This window comes from Leopardus geoffroyi, chromosome C3 (genome assembly GCF_018350155.1).
Source record: "Leopardus geoffroyi isolate Oge1 chromosome C3, O.geoffroyi_Oge1_pat1.0, whole genome shotgun sequence".
Taxonomy (NCBI): Eukaryota; Metazoa; Chordata; class Mammalia; order Carnivora; family Felidae; genus Leopardus; species Leopardus geoffroyi.
This window is the reverse complement of record NC_059338.1, coordinates 66,281,535-66,302,749: the sequence shown is the minus strand read 5'-3', so window position 1 is coordinate 66,302,749 and position 21,215 is coordinate 66,281,535. Positions and strand designations below refer to the sequence as shown.

The 21,215-nt window shown below is 48.0% G+C and overlaps 2 long non-coding RNA genes across 3 annotated transcripts; both read right to left on the bottom strand.

Moving 5' to 3' along the window:
* Window positions 1-8,391: 8,391 nt before the first annotated feature.
* LOC123585258 lies at window positions 8,392-11,353 on the bottom strand. The gene is made up of 2 exons (XR_006706020.1): window positions 11,277-11,353; window positions 8,392-9,095 (listed from the first exon to the last, which is right to left on the bottom strand). It is a non-coding gene; the product is annotated as an uncharacterized LOC123585258 (long non-coding RNA).
* Window positions 11,354-11,981: 628 nt separating this feature from the next.
* Window positions 11,982-13,283, bottom strand: LOC123585259. 2 transcript variants are annotated; one of them, XR_006706022.1, is made up of 3 exons: window positions 12,770-13,283; window positions 12,312-12,544; window positions 11,982-12,153 (listed from the first exon to the last, which is right to left on the bottom strand). It is a non-coding gene; the product is annotated as an uncharacterized LOC123585259 (long non-coding RNA). The 2 variants fall into 2 exon arrangements; XR_006706021.1 differs by having other exon boundaries at window positions 11,982-12,082.
* Between the last annotated feature and the right edge of the window lie 7,932 nt (window positions 13,284-21,215).

The following is a 21,215-nucleotide window of genomic DNA, read 5'->3' as shown; positions in this document are numbered from 1 at the left end:
ATTTATTTATTTATTTATTTTTGCTGAATAATATTCCACTGGAGCACCCAGGTGGCTCAGTCAGGTAAGCGTCTGACTCTTGATCTCAGCTCAGATCATGATACCGAGGTGCATGAGATCGAACCCCACGTCAGGCTCAGAGCTGACATCACAGAGCCTGCTTGGGATTCTCTCTCTTCCTCTCTCTCTCTCTCTGAAAAGTAAAAAAAAAAAACAAAAAAAAAAACATAAACTTAAAAAAAAATTCCACTGTATGGGTACACCACATTTTTTAAAATCCATTTATCCATCTAACTGTTTTTTTACACAGACATTCATCCAGTCTGCTGAATGTAACTCCTCTTAAACCTCGGGTCAAGAAGAACCTCCAGTCACCAGTGCCTAAGCCTTTGGGGGTTCTTCAGTGTAAACTGGGTTGCTTCTCAGCTTCCCCACCACTGTTAAAAAATTTGGCATTCTTGGATCGCCTACGTAGCTATCATTTGACTGTGTACTTTCTAGCAACCAAAAATTTTGTGGGTTTTCCCCTCTCCTCTCTTATTCTCTTTGTTCTTGTGGATTATCTTTTTTTACCCATTATCCCTTGATGTATACTTTATTTTATTATTTAAAAAAATTTTTTTAATGTTTATTTATTTTTGAGAGAGAGACACACAGACTGTGAGCAGAGGAGGGGCAGAGAGAGAGGGAGACACAGAATCCGAAGCAGGCTCCAGGCTCTGAGCTGTCAGCACACAGCCCGACACGGGGCTTGAACCCACGAACTGTGAGATCATGACCTGAGCCTAAGTCAGACGGTTAATCAACTGAGCCACCCAGGCGCCCCTTGATGTATACTTTAGAACAGCTTAGAAGGGAATGAAGGCTAATGGATGCATATAACCTGAAATCTATAAAATGTCCAATAGCAACGTTTTTATTGAAGGACAGTTGACATACAGCGTTGTATCAGTTTCGGGTGGACAACATACGATTCGATATCAACAATACAAGAGGAGATGGTTTTGATCTGATTTTACAGAAAAAAACAAAACAGAAATAGTATAAAAATCACCAGTATCGTAAAGGAACTACAAGCAGTTAACTTAGAAATTGTATGCACACAGCAAGCTATCAATAGTCCCCAGCGTGGCTCTGGTTTTCAGTTTAGACAAGGACGACCGATGGAAATATCCCTGCCCTGGTCCTCTGTGATCCTTCCCATTGCCCTGGCTCAGCGTCACCCGCTGAGCCTTGTCTGCGTCCCGCACTGCCCCACCCTCCACGCCCTCCTCCATCAAGGAGTCTTCCTGGAGTCAGGAAGCATTTTACACGAATGGTGGAGAACCCCCAGTATCTCGGTGCACCCCTGCTCCCCTAAGTACGCTCTTCAGCGTGCCCTCCCTTCTGGCCACACACATTCCCACGCTCTTCCTGAGTACAACTGAGGCAGAGAGGTCTGCTCACCGCCAAGATCAAGTAAAAATGGCGTCGGCCCCTGCCCTCTTCCCGAGAACAGTGCGTTCAGTTGCAGTGGCTGCTGTGTGATGTGGCAGATTACATGGACCACGTCCCTACTGTCTTCCGCTCTGTCTCAGGTCACATGTCGTACGCTACATGCCTTGGAACAAGACACAGGAAGTCACAGGATCAATTATTGTATAGTGGTGTCTCTCGAAGACAGCTCCTCCCAACACAATAACCATTGATTCCGTGATTTCCCGTGTCTTGTTCTTACGTATGTGACACATGACCCATAACACGTCACTATAATATACCTTATATTTGTTGTTTGCTGAGCAAATCTTCTCCAAGCTGAGGTTAGGTAGAACGTTTCCCGTGTTCTATCTGAATTAAAATGTGTTCCAAGTTAGACTAATCCATGATACGACAACTGCGTTATGACTCCACCCCAGCCGGCGATCACTGTTCCACCGAGGTGTCCGTGTCCAGTCACCGTCATTGTGGGGACCCGCAGTCTGGGGTCTCACCCACTGCCCGTGGGCCAGCACACGCCTGTGCGCTCAGTGTCTTAGGAAACTTCCCTGAGAAGACCAGGTTTAGAAACGTTTGGGGGGCTCAGTCAGCGGGTTAAGCATCCGCTCAGGTCGTGATCTCGCGGTTCGTGAGTTCAAGCCCCACATCAGGCTCTGTGCTGACAGCTCAGAGCCTGGAGCCTGCTTCGGATTCTGTGTCTCCCTCTCTCTCTGCCCCTCCCTAGGTCTGCTCTGTCTCTATCTCTCAAAAATAAATAAAATGTTTTAAAAAAATAAAAAAATAATAAAACAAGGGATACCAGGCTTACAGCCCCAGGGAGGACGTGGCAATTCCAAATTCTGATCCAGACTCTTCCTCCAGCTTGCTGTGTGGCCTCCCGCGAGTCATATTTCCTCGGTCGTTTCTACATTTCCACATGGAAACAGTGCCTGTTAGGTTCTCAGGGGCATCGTGACACAGGGCAAAGCGCTGGTCACCGTGAGGACGGACCACAGGACCACAAGCATCAGACCCCCTCAGTAGCTCTGACCTGCCTCGAGACACGAAACGAGGCAATACCAGAAAGCCCAGCACGAAATCGGCCAAAACCAAAGGCGTGTTGTTGTTACAGAGAAAAAGGAACAGTGTCTGATTTTAACATTCACACATTCCAAACCACAGTCTTCTAAGCCTGTCTCCTGCAGCCAAGCCAGTTGGTGGGAGTCAGGTCTGGAGGAAAGTTTCCAGAAAGCGGATTTTGGCAAAGGTTGCCTTCAAACCTGCAGAGACTACAGTTCAGTTCTGTTGGCTTTTTTTTTTTAAAGAACATTTTCATTCCTTTTTGCCACAGCATTTCACGGGCTGTGTTTCCTTTCCCTTTTCAGGGTATAGTTTATGGATTTTTCAAAGTCGGATGAGAGGAACGGACACATTTCTTTCTTTTTTTTTTTTTTTTTTTCTTTCCTTCCTTACTCAATTCTTCCAACTTGTAGACGGGGCCAGAGTCTAAGATTGTATTTTAGATAATTGTTTATATATATATATATATATATATATAAAATCATTAAATGGCTCCAGAGCAAAAACTGAGGTACTAAAGTCCCCTTTATGACTGCTTTGAAAAGAGGCTAACACATGCGGGGTAAAACGGAAAATTATTAAGTACGGCCAGGGACAAGTGGCCCATGTGGCCCCGAGACCAGGCAAGTGGAGAGGGCAGCGGGTGTGCCTCAGAGAGCTTCGTAGACCAAAATCAACCACTACAAGTGCACTGGTTTTAGAGGAACGTCCAAGAAAATTGCCTTCCTTCCACTCACAACGTGTCATTACAGAAAAATAGAAGCCCGTGCATTCCAATCTGATTTTCATTTAACTCTGAAAGCCTGTAAACTTTGCTGTGAGGTGAGGGGCTGAGTCAGAGCTCCAGAATCCTTTCGGTGCCAAAGACACTATTTTAAAGTGGCTATTCCTTTGGGTCTCTCGGTGTTATTCCACCGGGGTCACGGAATAAGTGGGGCTCTGTCTGCTGAGAACTCCCGGTTCTGGTAACAAGAACTGAGATGCCTTGTGGTCAAGGCAGCAGCCTTGCATTTTAAAGGTTAGGAGTTCAAATATCATGGGTTTGCACTTGAGTTAAAGTATGCACGTGTGGTTGGAGAAGTAATAACATTGCACCATGAAACCTGGCCTACCCACAGCTGAGTTCTGGCTACAATTAATTAAACAAACACTTCCGATGGAATCCCTTACCTCCTAGATCCTGAACAAAGGGTCCACATCCCAGAAAGCGCAGGAAAGCTTTCTTTTCCAAGCTTCCTGCCCCCCCACAGGGGGTAGACACCTGAATTCCACCATACAGGCTAGAGTTCATACCCGACGCATTTAACAATTTTTGAGATACCGATAGCCCCAGGCTTCCTTTCCCCTCTTTATTTTCTTTTCTCCTGATTTTCCAGGGACAGAATAATTTGCAGATTTAAAGGCATGTTCTTTGCCCTGATGACCCATTGGAAATAGACCCCCATTGGAAGAAAATATAACCCTGTATCAGGGCCTATAGTTGTACTGGTCCAACCTTCATAATATTTTGTTTTGCATAGAATTTTGCTATTTATATAGCACTTTACATATATGATCTCCTTTTATTTATTTATTTATTTATTTATTTATTTTTAAATGTCTATTGTTGAGAGAGACAGAGACAGAATGCGAGTGGGTTAGGGGCAGAGAGAGAGGGAGACAGAATCGGAGGCAGGCTCCAGGCTCCGAGCTGTCAGCACAGAGCCCGACGCGGGGCTTGAACTCACGAGCCGCGAGATCGTGACCTGAGCCGAGGTCAGATGCTCAACGGACTGAGCCACCCAGGCGCCCCGATCTCCTTTTATTTATTTATTTAACATAAATATTGTGCCCAAATAAATAAATATTGTGCCTATGTTGCGGACAAAAGAAGTGAGATCCGCTCCAGCCCAGACCTTTGCAGTGCTAAATGTTTTCATCGTCACAGTGCAAGAGCCCCTATTAGCCAAAAACTGCTATGGAATTACATTCATATTCCAGATTTCGTGGCTGGTCCCGCCATATTGAGCTACATTTGGTGATGCTCCTGCCGTCACGGAAAGAAACATATCCTGAAGCTCCCCGCAGATGCTGAACATTTAAAGAGTACCAACAGCTGAACAGACTTAATTAAATCATCTGCTACCCCATTCCCTCCCGTCCACCCACAAATAAAGAGAAGTAACGTTTTTATGCGCCCTTGCTCCACAAAATGCCTGAAATTAGAATGATCCCGGGACCGGGGCCTGAACTTGCCTCCACAGGAAGTTCTGTTTTTTAAATTCGGACTCTGGTCACTTTCTTTTCCATTGTTCTTATTGCCAACGGGACTTTGGGCAAGTAATTCTCGGGAAAGCTATCTGTGTATATACAAGATGAAGACAATAATGGTACCTGCTCCCTACCTACCTGGCAAAAGTGTTGGGAAAGCAACCAGCTAACGTCTATTGTGCTCTTGGAATGCCTGCAGAGAAAGATCAGGTCTACGTGCAAGGGTGTGATTATATCGAGTCAGCACGACACCCTTGTCTCTGTTCTGTATGCGTGGCTGTCGCCTAAGACACTATGGAACAGAATTTGGCTCTCATGTTTGATGTTCTAAGGACATGAGGATGTGACAATACATTTTCTGAAGAGCCAGAGTTGGGAAGGTAAGACATCCTCTTATCTATTTATTTATTTATTTATTTATTTAATTTATTGTTTTAATTTATGTCCAAGTTACTTAGCATATCGTGCAACAATGATTCCAGGAGTAGATTCCTTAGTGCCCCTGACCCATTTAGCCCATTGCCCCTCCTATAACCCCTCCAGTAACCCTGTTTATTCTCCATATTTAAGAGTCTCTTATGTTTTGCTCCCCTGTTTTTATGTTATTTTTGCTTCCCTTCCTTTGTGTTCATCTTTTCTGTGTCTTAAAGTCCTCATATGAGTGAAGTCATAGGATTTTTGTCTTTCTCTGACTGACCTATTTCGCTTAGCATAATACCCTCTGGTTCCATCCACCAAGTTGCAAATGGCAAGATTTCATTCTTTTTGGTTGCCGAGTAATACTCACAAGTACTCCTTCCGGTTCTTCATCAGTCACGTGACTCCACTTCCAGAAAGGGTCAGGATGCTGTGGCGAGGGGTGACCTGGAAAGCAGAGAAAACGTGCCCATTTCTACTGGGGGGCTGCCCAAACTGGAAAGCCCAAATGTTGGATTTCTATGGTCAAGGCTTCTAGAAAGTCTATGCCTGTCAGGTTTACCCCCAGAGCAGTGTCCCACCCCATGCCTAGCAGGACCACATTAGATGACCCCCCACACCACCATTTGAATCTGTTTATTTTTTATTTTATTTTAATTTTTTTAACATTTATTTTTGAGAGAGAGAGAGAGATAGAGCATGAGTGGGGGAGGGGCAGAGAGAGAGGGAGACACAGAATCCCAAGCAGGCTCCGGCTCCAGGCTCCAAGCCGTCAGCACAGAGCCCGACGTGGGGCTCGAACTCACGAACCTCGAGATTATGACCTGAACCGAAGCTGGACGCTTAACCGACTGAGCCACCCAGGCGCCCCTTGAGAACCTTACCTCAATCCCATCAGTGAAGTCCTATTTTGCCACACAAGGTAATATATACCATCTTTAGGGGAGAAAGAAATGGGCAAGACGATGGGAGAGAAATTTTACGGAGCCTCCACTGCACGCTAAATAATTCCCAGACACTCTTCATGACCGGAGCGTGGTATCTCTTGTCACCGTTTTACAGGTGAGAAAATCAAGGCCCAGAGAGGCCAAGCTACTTGTCCACCACATCCCAGCAAGTAAATTGTAGAGACAGCAAACAGACATGGATCTGTCTGATTTCAAAGCCCTTGTCCTGGCCACCCCACCAACATTCCTCACATTCCATTAACACTCTGACACTTTGTAAAGGGGAAGCAATTCTGGCAGACCCCGCTCTGAGAAACAGCTGACTTGAAAAGACTAAAAGCTTTAGTCGATGAACACATACATGGAAACATTCTCAAGTTCTCCCCCAAATCCTGGGACCATATGGGTGAGAAGCATTAGGAGGAACCCACTATGTTCCCTCTTGAGAACTCGACTTTCAAGGACCCTAATACTAGGACCCAGCCACGTGGCTCTACTTAGGAAAAGGCCTTAATGAAACAAAGCATTTCCTACTGGTAAGATTTTAACACTAACCCTCTCTTAGTGTTATGGGTGTAAGTTAACGATTTCCACCGCAGAGACGCTTTGGGAACGTCGGCCGCGCGGAAGTGAATGGCTGTGGCTTTTTCTGAGCTTCCTCTAAATGAAAGTTTACCTGGATGTCCCACAAAAGCTTGGGAGATGGAAAATGTCACCCTCGTCTTGGCCCAGGCTAACGGCTCTGGTAACATTGAAGCATAATGTTTATCACGCAATTGCTTGATTACAATGACTTATGTGCCCGGCACTGCGGTGAGCACTTTCCATGAGTTAACGTGTTTAATACCCAGGAAAATCCTATGAGGCAGGTCGTAGTCTCCCCTTCCTTTAACAAATGAGAAAACTAAGCCACAGAAAGGTCAGGGAATTTCTTAAAGTCCCACAACTGGTAAAATGTGCGGAGCTGGGATGAAACACAAGTCACCTGACTATAGACACCATCTTTCTTTTTTAATTTTATTTTTTAAATTTACATCCAGGTTAGTTAGCATGTAGTACAACAATGATTTCAGGAATAGATTCCTTAATGCCCCTGACCCATTTAGCCCATTCCGCCTCTCACGACCCCTCTCGTAACCCTCTGTTTGTTCTCTGTATTTAAGAGTCTCTTATGCTTTGTCCCCCTCCCTGTTTTTATATGATTTTTGCTTCCCTTCCCTTGTGTTCATCTGTTCTGTGTCTCAAAGTCCTCATATGAGTGAAGTCATATGATATTTGTCTTTCTCTGACTAATTTCGCGTAGCATAATACCCTCCAGTTCCATCTACGTAGTTGCAAATGGCAAGATTTCATTCTTTTTGATTGCCGAGTAATACTCCATTGTGTGTGTGTGTGTGTATATATATATATATATATATATATATATATATATGTATATATACCACGTCTTCTTTATCCATTCATCCGTTGATGGACATTTGGGCTCTTTCCAGACTTTGGCTCTTGTCAATAGTGCTGCTATAAACATAGGGGTGCATGTGCCCCTTTGAAATAGCACACCTGTATCCCTTGGATAAATACTTAGTAGTGCAATTGCTGGGTCGTAGGGTAGTTCTATTTTTAATTTTTGAGGAATCTCCATACTGTTTTCCAGAGTGGCTGCACCAGCTTGCATTCCCACCAACAGTGCAAAAGAGATCCTCTTTCTCCACATCCTCGCCAACATCGGTTGTTGCCTGAGTTGTTAATGTGAGCCATTCTGACAGGTGTGAGGTGATATCCCATTGTGGTGTTGATTTGTATTTCCCTGATGATGAGTGATGTTGAGCATTTTTTCATGTGCTGGTTGGCCATCTGGATGTCTTCTTTGGAGAAGTGTCTATTCATGTCTTTTGCCCATTTCTTCACTGGATTATTTTTTTTAATGTTTATTTATTATTATTGAGAGACAGAGACAGAGCATGAACATGGGAGAGGCAGAGAGAGGAGGAGACAGAGAATCCAAAGCAGGCTCCAGGCTCTGAGCTGTCAGCACAGAGCCCAGCACGGGGTCAAAACTCACAAACTGCAAGATCATGACCTGAGCCAAAGTCGGATGCCCAATTGACTGAGCCACCCAGGCGCCCCGACACCATCTTTTAACAGAACTGAGGACAAAGATGTTCGCTCTGGGCCTAAACCCATTTCCTGGTCCCTAGCCCCATCCTTCCTGGTCTAGGGCAGATGCTATATCAGACTCTTCTTTGAGACCTTCTACTCACTGTCCAGTCACCTAAGGACACATCCAAAGGTGAAAGAACATTATCCACGCACCAGATACTGGAAATTCCAGTCTGCTTTACTGAACCCCTGTTCCCAACAGCCTCTACAGTGAAGGGAACCATGGGACATCCCCCCGCCCCCCCCCCACTGTCTCCGCTGCAGTCCTCAGTATACTCCTTTGTGAACTTTTTACTTCAAAGATTTCCTTGGAGAAATGTTGGGGTTACAGAAAAGGCATCATGTGACTTATCTCAACCTTTCCAGGAATGGATGGACCTCCAATCCCAAGAGACCCCTTGAATTCTTAAACATTTCTTCACGTTAGATGTTCTTACAACTGATTGTTAAATCTTGTAGATGGCAGTGGGACTCAGTACCAGGTGATAGAACACCTGCCCGTAACTACACTGTCTAAGGTATGGCATGTCCTCTCTTTCTAGAAGAAATCTAGAAAGAGATCTTCTAGGAAGATTAAGATCCCACTTTCAAATGGGCAAGAACTCATGTTACCCAAGGCAATAAACTTGGTTTGTTTTCTTCTTTGCATTTCTGGGAAGTATTTTCTTGTTCCACATCTGACTGGAGAGTGTGATTACGTGAGTTGGAAACCCCTTCTCTGTGGGTATGTTGACAGTGCTCAGAAGGTCCCATCAGCAATGGAAACTGTGCAAGGGTCCGGACACTCTAGAAGCAAAAGAGAAGCAATTCACTGTGGAAAATCATAATAATATAGACTTTCTACGTAAAGTCAACTTCCTGAGGCTCTCACACTATACCTCCCTTACTCTGAGATGAACATATCCGTATTAGTTCCAGAACAAAGAGATTTTTCTCATTTTTTAATCACTGCTTTCCAATTAACACTCCTTAGATTCCAAACTCTGCCGTGATCAAGCCAAGCAGTTTCTGCCTATATGGCCGGGGTTTGGGGCTGTGCCTGCCATCCAAGAATCTGACAGCAGCCATGACCACCTTGACTCTCTCCCTGGACCTCGTCTTTCGGTCTCTGGACTCGACCCCCATGTTTGGAAGCTTGCACGCAGAAAGAGCTATCCCCAAATGAGGAAGTCAATGAAAGATCCACGTTCATGTTGTCCACTCCTTTCCCATTCCCTGCACCTGTAGGGCTCTTCTCCGAGGTCATATCAACCTATTTAATCAGCTTCCCTAACCTGTACGTTCTTCAGAGAAAAAAAGCAATCCTTCCAATGCTTTATTATTCCTTCATTTCTTTTGGTCAGCCCCCTATGGACGATCCACGTGGCCCAACGGAGGAGCACACAACTAGCCTTGCCATCAGATGGGATTCTGCATTTGCCTTCTGGTTCCTCTGGAAAATGGTAATTCTTATTTTATTCAGTGTGGTTTTTATTGAGAGGTCAGTTCTTCTTGGGGGGCAGTGATCGAGAGATTTGGTGGAAGCTTGCCCATCTTAGGAATCCGGTTGAAAGAAGACCACGCATTCATTACACAACGCCAGGGGGGTGAGCTCACTTCTGAACATGGCTGGCCCAATCTGGCCTGTCTCTCCAAGCTCCTAGCAGCCCCTTTACAGAATACCTAAATGTCATGCATGTTGGTCATTCTGGCTACCCAACCTTTAAACAACCTTCCCATTTGGGGGGGAACGCCAAAGCAGAGAGGAGGTGGGTCTCCTCTCCCTACTTAGAAGCCAAAGAGGGCAGAGTTTCTATCTTTGCCCCAGCAACTAGGGAACCATACTGGGCTCGGCCAATCAGAGGACCCCTTTGGGGACATGATGTGGTGGATTTGTGTCCAGCAGCACGACGATAGGTGTTTGGGGTGACCGAGCCCCAAACTGGTGTCCAGCAATGACAACACCAGTGACAGGATCCTAAGAAGACTATCCTGTGTGAAGACCTTGGCTGTGCCTTGCCTCCCGTGATCTCATTCATTTCCCATCACCTGGTTCTCTAGCCCTCTCACTGATTCTGCAAACTGCGCAGTAGTCTTCTGGTAAATTCGCCTCCTGCTCAGGTCAACCAGAAGAGATCTTCATTGGTTGCAGCCAAGAATCTCAACTGGCATGCCAACCCTTCCTTCATGGACATGTGACCCTGTAACAACTTAGGATGGTGGGCTTGATGGGGCCGGTTCCTGTTCTCAGGTTGACTCTCCCACCAAGTGTGAACTGTTTAACTTTCTCGCAAATCTGGAGGGGCTGTATATACTCCAAGGAGAGACCCCAGAGCCTGGCAGACAAGGGCTATGGGACCCCAAGGACACTGGGAGAAGTAACCGGAAGGAGGAGATGTATCTGTTGGCTTCTCTGCTGACAGGTAGTTGTGTTCATTAAAAACGAATGCAAAGAAACTTGGATATTAATTCTTCTTTAAAAGATAAAGTTTAGGGGCGCCTGGGTGACTCAGTCAGTTGAGCGTCCGACTCTTGATCTTGGCTCAGGTTGATCTCATAGTTGTGAGATCAGGCTCCACGTCAGGCTCTGCACCGAGCATGGATCCTGGTTGGGATTGTCTCTCCCTCTCTCTCTGCCCTTCCCCCCTCCCTCAAAATAAATGAATGAACTTCCAAAAAGAAAGAAGTAAAGTTTACTTTGTTTCTCACCCCCAATACAGAAGTAATTCATGCTCATTGTGGAAGATACGGGCGAGAAGAAAAAAAGAAGAAAAAAACCGCCTCTCCTTCTACCAGCCACCAGTAGCCACTAATGAAATTTCGGTGTGTTTCTTTCTAATATGTTTACCATGAAAACCTCTCCGTAGCTACGCTCATCCTGGTCTATTGCCTGCTAAAATTCTGGAAAGGCCAGAAATATTTCCATTACATGCTGATATCTGTCTCTCGAATATCCCCAGGTGCTAAATAAAAGACAGTAAATACTACCTTTTGGCTGAAAGGAGCATTTCCCAAAATGTGTCCCGTGAAACACTGATTCCTTCATTCATTATCAGCTCCTGTAGATATAATACAAAAAGAGGTTTTCTTAAATTTTTTAAATGCTTATTTATTTTTGAGAGAGAGAAAAACAGAGTGTGAGCGGGGGAGGGGCAGAGAGAGAGGGAGACACAGAATCCGAAGTAGCTCCAGGCTCCGAGCTGTCAGCACAGAGCCTGACGCAGGGCTCGAACTCACAAACCATGAGATCACCACCTGAGCCCAAGTCGGACGCTCACCCGACTGAGCCACTCAGGCGCCCCTTAAAAGAGTTTTTCTTGATCAGAAAAGTTTGGGAAATACTGAATTAAAGTTGAACACGTTTCTTTATTGCGTGAACCTTCAGAGCTCTCAACACATCAGAGCGCCCTGTGACTCTCAAAGACATTAAGAGCATTGTCCCAGCATCCTGAGCATAGAAATCCCCTTTGAAAATCTTTTTCTCTGGACCAGTGTTCTGGGGAGCGCTGACCCAGAAAACTTAGACCCTCAGATCATTTTACCTTTCTCCCACATCATCAGTGGATTACCCATTCAGAGTCAGTAGGGGGAAAGGAGAATATATCTCAGATATATAAAAGTGGAATTTGGAAAATAAATAGCAGGACGGGGCCTAGGAACTAATCGTTCCTTTGCTGATTTATTTATCTGTTAAGGACGTGTCCAAGGGAACGAGGTTTACAGACAAGCGTCACAATTCATGCCTGAGAGCCCGAGGACCAGAGCCACGCTGCATTCTAAGCGAGCGATCTCATCTGGAGAAATGTTGCTGCGTAAATGACTTTATCCACGTTTAGGTAGAAAATCCAATTAACTTACTAGAAGCCTGCATTACCAGACTAAGGAGATTAACGTCCTGTTAGTCAGTATCATTTTAGTACTTTCCCCCTCCCCTAAAAAAGGACAGTTCCATATGACGAAAAAGAATTTTTTTTTTTTTTTTGAATAACGCTCACTAGAACAAAGGAGAAAACAGAAACACACAGAAGTACGAGAAAAGCAGGACGTCCTCACTGGAACACAGCACGGTGGACAGGAGAACCTTCAGGCAGAAATCTTGTGCCTGCCCTGTCCCTTTCCCAGCCATACTCATGTCTGGTCAGGCTCCACGTGGAATCTGCCAGAGCATCTGGGGGTTCGGCCTCAGAAGAGGAATGCAAACACGGCTTCTTCCATTAAGCCAACGAGTCTGAATGCCCATTGGACAGATGCAGAAACTGAGGAGAACAAGAAGTTTTAAAAAAGCTTTAAAAAGCTTAAAAGCGGGTGATGTCTCCTAACACACACTTTGTGTACCACCTTGGGGTCCGCCCTGTGAACTTGCTTTGTGCCAAAAACCCGGCTGCGAGACCCCCGTGATGCTCCTGAGCTCGGTGTCTGTCTTTTTGGGGACAAACCTAAGTGTTTAGGAAAGTCTGGGAATTACCAGGGTTCAAAAGTACCTTCTTTCTGTGAAGGAGCCCATAGGATATGCTGGAGAAGCTTCCGGATTTTCAGCCGGAGATCTTCCCCCTGCTTCTGTTTCCGCAGACCCCCATCCCTGAGCCGGACAGTGAGAGCTCCGGGCGGCCCTTCGGAGGGAAGTGGAATCTGAGAAAGTCCAAGCTGGAAAGGACCTTAAATGATCATCGTGGCGAGCCCAACCCCCTCCGTTTACAGATCCAAACACACGGAGCCCGGAACCCACCAGAATTCGAGAGTGAATGTGCTCCCCCCACCCTTCTTCTATTTGTGTGCGATTTTCCCATGGCAGCCGGCCAAAGCATCTACATCAGTAATGTCTGGGGGATTTACGAGGCCACGCGATCCGCCGGGTTTCTACGCAGACCTAAACAGGAAACCCACACAAGGAAATGCTCTTTGTGTTGGCAGGCCGAATTCCCAGGATGCTTTCGCCAGAGTGGCCTGGCTGGGATGAAACAAGGGCTTGGCCCAACAAACGCCCTTAGATCTGGTGGCAGGGGTGCCCTCCCCACCCCACCCCCACCTCGGCCACCCGCCCCCCCCCCCCACCCCCAGGCCTGTGCTCATTTAATGAGAACAGGATTTGCCTCTCTCAGACCTCGACTTAGGGTTGCTCCAAGGTCGGGGCGCCTGGGTGGCCCAGTCGGTTAAGCGTCCGACTGCGGCTCGGGCCACGATCTCGCGGTTCGTGAGTTCGAGCCCCGCGTCGGGCTCTGTGCTGACAGCTCAGAGCCTGGAGCCTGCTTCGGATTCTGTGTCTCCCTCTCTCTGCCCCTCCCCGGCTCACACTCTGTCTCTCTCACAAAAATACATAAAAACATTAAAAAAAAAAAAAAAAAAAAAGGTGGCTCCCAGGTCTCGATGCTGAATAGGGGTCCGTAGCTCCCGAGACACCCACCCGTCGGCTCTCTGTTGAGTTCAAGGCTTTGCTTGTCCTCACCTGCGTGAAATCAGTTAACCTGGGGAAGTCAGGCGTCCAGCTCACGCCCATCCTAGTCTTTCTGCCTGTTGCTTTTTGTCCCAGAAGATGCCTTAGGGCCAAAAAATTACTGGCATTTCCCAGCCAAGGGACAGCCAGATGCCTCTGGGTCCCTCTGAGTCATCACGTGTGTCACCCGGCTCTGTCCTCCTTTGCTGCACCCCCAGCCCAGAGTCCTGCCACATCTCAACTCCCCACGTCGTCGGTCCATCTGCCTTTGTGTCTAGCCATTCCGGCCCACGGTGGCGTTTTTAATTCTTTTCAGCTCCCCACGGGCGATTCAAAACTTAAGAGACTGTTGCTCGGGGCTGGACAGGAAGGAAGCGTGTAGCTGGTTCGCAGAACAGAACAGTGGTGCTGGTGACCTGTTCCCCTCCTCAGGCGTCCCCTCGGGCTGACACCAAAAATAGACTCTGTTCTCTTTGGTTGCCCCCCACGTCCCCCTGGGGAAAGAAGACACAGGCTTCTGGGGAGCCCGCACTATTATGGGGACTGACTGTCTTTCAGGAATTACCAGATGTTGGGAGAGGATGAAGTGTCATTTCCTCTAACAAATAGTCTGGGCATCTGTGCATTTCCTTCTGAGCCAGCTTTTTAGGAGAACGTGATGTGGTGATGACGAAGGACAAATCACTCCGGCTTCCACTCTCTGGTACTGTGGGGGGGGGGGGGGTGCGGGGAGCTCGCCAAACCCTTTGGTTCCAATTCTCCATTAAGAAACTGTTTGTGGGGGCGCCTGAGTGACTCAGTTGGTTAAACACGCGACTCTTGGTTTCAGTCCAGGTCATGATCTCACAGTTCACAGCTTCGAGCCCCACATAGGGCTCTGCGCTGACAGCACGAAGCCTGCTTGGGATTCTCTCTCTCTCCTCCTCTCTCTGCTTCTCTCCAGCTCAAGCTCTCCCTCAACGTAAATAAACATAAAAAAATAATTAAAAAAAAAAAAGAAAAGGAACTGTTTCTGTCCTCTGCATGCATAGGTGACACCACAAGGGGACAGCACAGGTAGTGGTTAAAGGCAAGGGCTCTAGACACAAGATAAAGGCGCTAAGGGAAACGCACAAGGAACCAAGAATGCTGGGAGGAGAGTTGGAGTAATGAAATTGTCCATCCATCCCCCACATCGGTGGTCTCTGTGGTGGACAGGCATAGGCCGCCTTACTGGGAAACTTGTCCCCCACACGGCCAGCCCTACTGAGTCTGAAACTCTGGGGATGAAGCACCCTCTTCTGAGCCTTCCAGCTCGTTCTGACGGACCCTCACGCTTGAGAATCCCTGACGCGTCTAGATGCACATTAGGGGTTGCTCAGAAGGCAGGAGAGAAAAGATGGTTACCCAAGAAAATGCTTCAGCAGCGCTGCAGAGGTGAGATTTATAGGTGAGGCTATCTTGGAAAGAAAAGGATCCCAGAACTAGAAATGAAGTGACTGCAAAGAAAATAGTTAAAGAGGGGCGCCTGGGGGGCTCAGTCGGTTAAACGTCTGACTTTGGCTCTCACCTTTCCCAAGTTCAAGCCCCGCGTTGGGCTCTGTGCTGACAGCTCAGAGCCTGGAGCCTGTTTCAGATTCTGTGTCTCCCTCTGGCGCTCTGTCCCTTCCCCGCTTATGCTCAGTCTCTGTCTCTCAAAAATAATAAAGTAAACATTAAAAAAAGAAAAAGTTAAAGATCTAATCGTCCCTTATTGCTTATACTGGACCAATTTGTAGCCCTTCTAGAATATGGTTTAATGGCTAAAAGTATATTCATAGAACAGTTTTCAGTTTAAAATTTTTCTAGTGTTTATTTATTTTTGAGAGACAGAGAGACAGAGACAGAGCACGAGCAGGGGAGGAGCAGAGAGAGAGAGGGAGACACAGAATCTGAAGCAGGCTCCAGGCTCTGAGCTGTCAGCACAGAGCCTGACGCGGGGCTCGAACCCACAGACCGCGAGATCATGACCTGAGCCGAACCGGCTGAACCACCCAGGCACCCCATAATATTTTTCAGTTTACATAAAATGTACAATGTGGGCCCAATTATGTAAAATGTATGTGGATATCCATTGATACGTAGGGAAAATGTTAGAAAATTACCCATCAAAATGTTAACAGTGATCATTTTCCGGTGATGGATTCTGGATCCTTTTTATTTTATCCCGTAAGCTTTTCTGTGTATGCCCCCAACTTTCCCATAATAAATACATATTTTTATAACAAAACCTTTTTTTTTTCCCTCCCAATAAAGCAACGAGCTTGTTGGGTCAAAACAGTCCTTTGGACAAATCTGCATGGCCCTCTGCAGAGGCTAGCTCTCCAAGAATTTATGTCACACGATAATCAGCACCACCTGTTACGCTGGTGCTAAAACGGGGCCTGAAGAACAACATAAAAAGAGACTGTGAAACTCATCAGCTCCAGTTCAAACCCGAGCAGCAGGGAGAGCCCACCCGAGGCACCTGCCGCTCCCGCCTCCGGGCGCCTGGGAGTGCGGATCCCGGTGCTGGGTGGTTCTCAGCATGGGGGGGTGGGGGAGGGGGCGGCGCTGCCCCTCTCTGCCCGGGGCTTTGTTCACAAGCCGGGTGCCTCTCAGTTTTGACACCCCAGATTTCCAAGCAGGGATAAGCTTGGGGCAAACACAGAACAAAACAAAAACACAGAAAGAGCCCTTAAAAGCCTAGAAAGGAAGAAAGGACAATGGAACGTGATGTAAGGGCTGCTGAACAGCCAGTGACTCAGCGCTTCTGTGCCATCAACACCAGCTGCAGCCCCGGGGTGGCCGAGGTGGCAGCTCACAGAAGAGCCACACACACACACACACACACACACTGTGCAAACACTCCACTGCCTGGAGCAAAGCAAAAACTCCAGCCTGTGCTGCTGACATCTCTGCGGCCGCCACCCTGGCAGAATGTTTAAGGATGGTCCCCGTTAATTCGGCTTCCTATTAATACCTTTTATCACGACTCTTTCCCTAAGGAGCTGGACACGTGTCTCGGGGGGCAGATTCCCCAAACGGGAGCCGGTGTCTGCCTGCGAGGAAGGCTGTGTCTCACTCTGCCTCTGAAACGTCACAGATGAAATTTGGTTAGTGGGGAAGATTGCCCTCTTCCCCCCCCCCACCCCCCACTGTTGGCCTCTCGGGGAGGCTGGGCTGGGAGGGGGGACGAGGGAGGGTGTGTGCTCAATTCTCACCCTTTGTGAGTCCGGGGAAAGGGCCGCAAGAAGACTCGTACAGACTCAGGATGGGAGTGGGATCTGTCCCAGGGAATTTTGACTCGGGCGATAACTCTGTCTGGAAATGTATCATCTTATTAAAAGTTGCATTTTTAAGCCAGGCCTTCACCACGGTTCAGAGTGGGTTGAAGGAACCCCTCCCACGGCTGGGGCTGGTCCCCACTCCTGCCAGACGCCTGGGCTGGTCCCCGCCGCTCCCATTAACCAACGAATCCCCGGTCCACCAGCTCCCCTCTTCTTGTCCCTCTTCTTGTCCCCTGCTGCTCCTTCAACATGGATTCCCCAGGGGAAGCTCTTTCCTGCCCTCACGTGAAAACCCGCATGAGTTCCAGAAAGTCTCTGCTCCCTCCGAGGTATGAGATCATTCCATGGATGGACGTTCGGATCACAAAACACAGTCTTGTTTCAGAAACTGGGTGTCTGGGCCAAGTATCCAGCACATCAACGTTGTAATAGTCACCCCAAAGTGGGGCTTCCCAGCACTTCCTGAGCCCAGGGCGCCCGGAAGGAGCAGAGGTCAGTGGATGGCAAGTTCTTAACAGGCCCTCTAAGGACGTGGCGAGACAGTTGAAGGGACTCTCCTTCCTGGGTCTGTCTGTTTGCTTGTTTTTGTCTCATTTAGGCACCCGATGCCACCCTCAGGCTGTGGGCTGCTCTCCCCACACAGAACCTCCCTCCTACGTTTCCCTCATCCCCTCACCTCTCAGGCCAACCGTTGGATCGAATTTAGAATGTCTCCCGGCCTGCCGTCTCCCTCCTGGGCCCACGCAGGCCGGACCCTGCGCTCCGTGGGGTGCACGTCTTTCTCAAATGCAGCCCCCGCTTTCTCTTTCTCTGCCTCTTCCCACTGCTAAGGCCACTGGAGCTTTCTCAGCAGGTCCCCAGATGCAGGTCTCCGAGTAGATCTTCTCTGGCAAGATGTGATGATAAGGAGCTAATAGCCCGCCCCAGGGAGGGCGGTACAATCGTAACTTTCCTCCCAAAGCGCCCTCTCCTTTTTCTTGATCCTTCTATAGCCCTTCATGGAGGAAGGTTTTCAGGGGCTGTGAAAACCAGTTTCCGGATATTTCCTTTGAAGGTCTGCCTATGGTCTGTGTGACAATCCACCTGCCTCCAGCGAATATACTGTTCAGCCAGCACCTGTGTGAACACCTGCAAGTTGTCCTGTACAGAATGGGAATAATACGATGTGCCCCGCTAAGCCTGTGAGTCTGAGTACATGGCCCTTAGACGGAAGCAATGTTGACCTCCACCTATTAACGGTGCTATGAACCCAGTTTGTTTTTAGTTTCTCATAATTTTGAGGCCAGAAACCCTTATCCTATCCTACACAGTGTGGAAAACCCCTCCATATTTTTAAATTTGCATTTTTGAATATAAGCTATAGTTTGTAACTCCTTTTTTGTTCACTGAAGAAACTCTTCTGGCAGTTCCTTTTTTTTTTTAATTAACTTATTTATTTTGAGAGAGAGAGCAGGAGCAGGGAAGGGGCAGAGAGAGAGAGAGAGGGAGAGAGAGAATCCCAAGCAGGGTCTGCTCTGTCGGGACAGAGCCCGACGCGGGGCTCGATCTCACCAACCATGAGATCGTGACCTGAGCCAAAGTCGGATGCCCAACCAATGGAGCCCCCCAGACGCCCCTAGTTTGTAAGTCTTAATATTCAACAATAGATATTATTACACCCTAAAAAACTACTATCTGATCTCCTCGCCCCCCAGAAATGTCAGGATTTGGACAAGACCAGAGGCCAAGCTGTGGTGATGGGCTCACCTTCGCGGGTGTGCTGGAGTCCGTGTACACGTGTTCCCAGCTCCCAAGTTCTGGAATATCACACTGGCAGCTGGAAATTGGCCACGGACAGAGTATTTCCCCTACGGAAACGAGCCGATGCTGCCAGTCAGATCTTCCTCCCCCTTCCCCACCCAAAGCTGATTTTTGAACACTCACCAACATACCACTGCATGAAATTATCATGCAATAAATGTTACAGCTCGATATGGCCAATATCTGGAGCCTTCACGTGACGTGGCTGGAAGATAAGACTCTGGGTAGAGCCATGATAAAGAACAGAGCAGAAGAACGGAGACTTCTCACACAGGAGCATGCCTGAAAGTGGGCCCAGGGGCGCCTGGGTGGCTCAGTCGGTTGAGCTTCCGACTTCGGCTCAGGACTTCTCACCGTCTGTGAGTTCGAGCCCCGTGTCAGGCTCTGTGCTGACAGCTCAGAGCCCGGAGCCTGCTTCGGATTCTGTGTCTCCCTCTCTCTCTGACCCTCCCCCGCTCATGCTCTGTCTCTCTGTCTCAAAAATAAAATAAAACATTAAAAAAAAATTAAAATGATAAATATATTAAAAAAAAAAAAAAAGAAAGTGGGCCCAAAGACCAGCCCAAGGGAAGGACAATGGGTTCTCAGGGCCCGAGGAAGCACCTGTTTTCTGGGAAAAGTAATTTCCTAACAGAGGAGGGAGAGGAATGGGTGTGTGCTCCTCAGAGTGAGAACTCAGGCTGGGAGGGCTCGAGGGACCCACAGTGGCCCCATTTTTCAGGCCTACACGAGTCTCGGCTCCCACAGGTCTTTGCCGGTGTCAGAAGCAGGGACGGCCACTCCAGCCCCACACGTGGCCTCTGTGGCCCCTTAGCTGTGCTCAACCCTCTGGCCTTTGAAGGCAGCAGAGTCTAGGATAGTGAAGGCAGCTCCACGAGGAGGGAACAGAGCGGGCATCAGTAGCCATCTGCGATGGCGGAAGCTTCCTGGGAGATGGCGGGGCCAGGTGAGCCTTGGCGTCTGCCCTCCACACGCAGGCGGCCTGGGTGTTTGCTCATCTGGCTCGACATCTTAGCCCAGGGTGGTGAGGATGGGCCAGGCTGGGAGCACGGAGACAAGGGTGGTGAGTGCCCTGGACTCAGGGTATGAACGGCCAGCTCCTGACTGTGACAGTTATGGTGCTCCCTGGAATGGCCGAGGAACAGAGGACAGCCTGTCACTAAACGGTGACACAGGCTGTGGCGGTGACCCAGTGAGTGAGCGGTTTGGCAGGTTCCTGACAGAGCATTAGCGTGCTGGGGGGACAAGACCATAGGGATGGATGGCCTGTGCGGATCCGCACCCCCGAGGCCCATCGGAGAATCCATCTGTCACCTTGATTGCTAAGGCAGGAAAACGCTGATGCATCGGATCTGGTCCGTTTTCCGTATTTCTGCAGAATTTGTTTTCTTCTTGGACTTATTATCTTTACAGAAACTAGGTCTAATTGGATGGGGTTTTTTTGTTTGTGTTCTACCAGCTATGTATAGTCCCGTTAACTTCTTTTTTTTTTTTTTTAATTTTTTTTTTTTTCCAACGTTTATTTATTTTTGGGACAGAGAGAGACAGAGCATGAACGGGGGAGGGGCAGAGAGAGAGGGAGACACAGAATCGGAAACAGGCTCCAGGCTCTGAGCCATCAGCCCAGAGCCCGACGCGGGGCTCGAACTCACGGACCGCGAGATTGTGACCTGGCTGAAGTCGGACGCTTAACCGACTGCGCCACCCAGGCGCCCCTAGTCCCGTTAACTTCTAATACCGTTAGAGAGTCTCAATTATATGAGAAATTAAGCTAAACGTGCCATTCTTAAAAATGTTTAAATTTCCACGTAAGTCGCCTTGACCTGGTTTTCTCTTGTCTTCTCGGAGCACAGAGTCCCTGACAATGACACCTTATTGCTTACGGCAGAAGACAGGGAGACACAGGGCAGCAGGACTCGAAACTGAGGAGGGGCAGAGCCTGAAAGGAACCGTTTCTTCCTTTCTGGTCACATACTACAGAGAAAAGAAGTTGCCAAACATTAGATATGTTCGTATTTACTTATTTATTTATTTGTTTGTTTATTTATTTATTATTTTTTTCAGTTAAAGGGTCAGAGGGGGAGAGAGAGAGATAGAGGGAGGGAATCCCAAGCAGGCTCCCTGCTCAGCACGGAGCCCGACGCGGGGCGCGATCCCATGACCCTGGGATCACGACCTGAGCCTTAATCAAGTGTCAGACGCTCAACCGACCGAGCCCCCCAGACGCCCCTTTGTGTGCTTTATAAATATCAACTAAGGAGAGTACAGCCATGAGGAAGGGGAAACTAAATTCCAGTGGAAAGATGAGCATTTGGTTTGAATGTCGGATACGCAACAGCTTTGTCAGGGAGTAGTGATAAAGTATATATTTTGACATCCGAATTTTGAAAAGTAGGGAAGCCCAAAGCT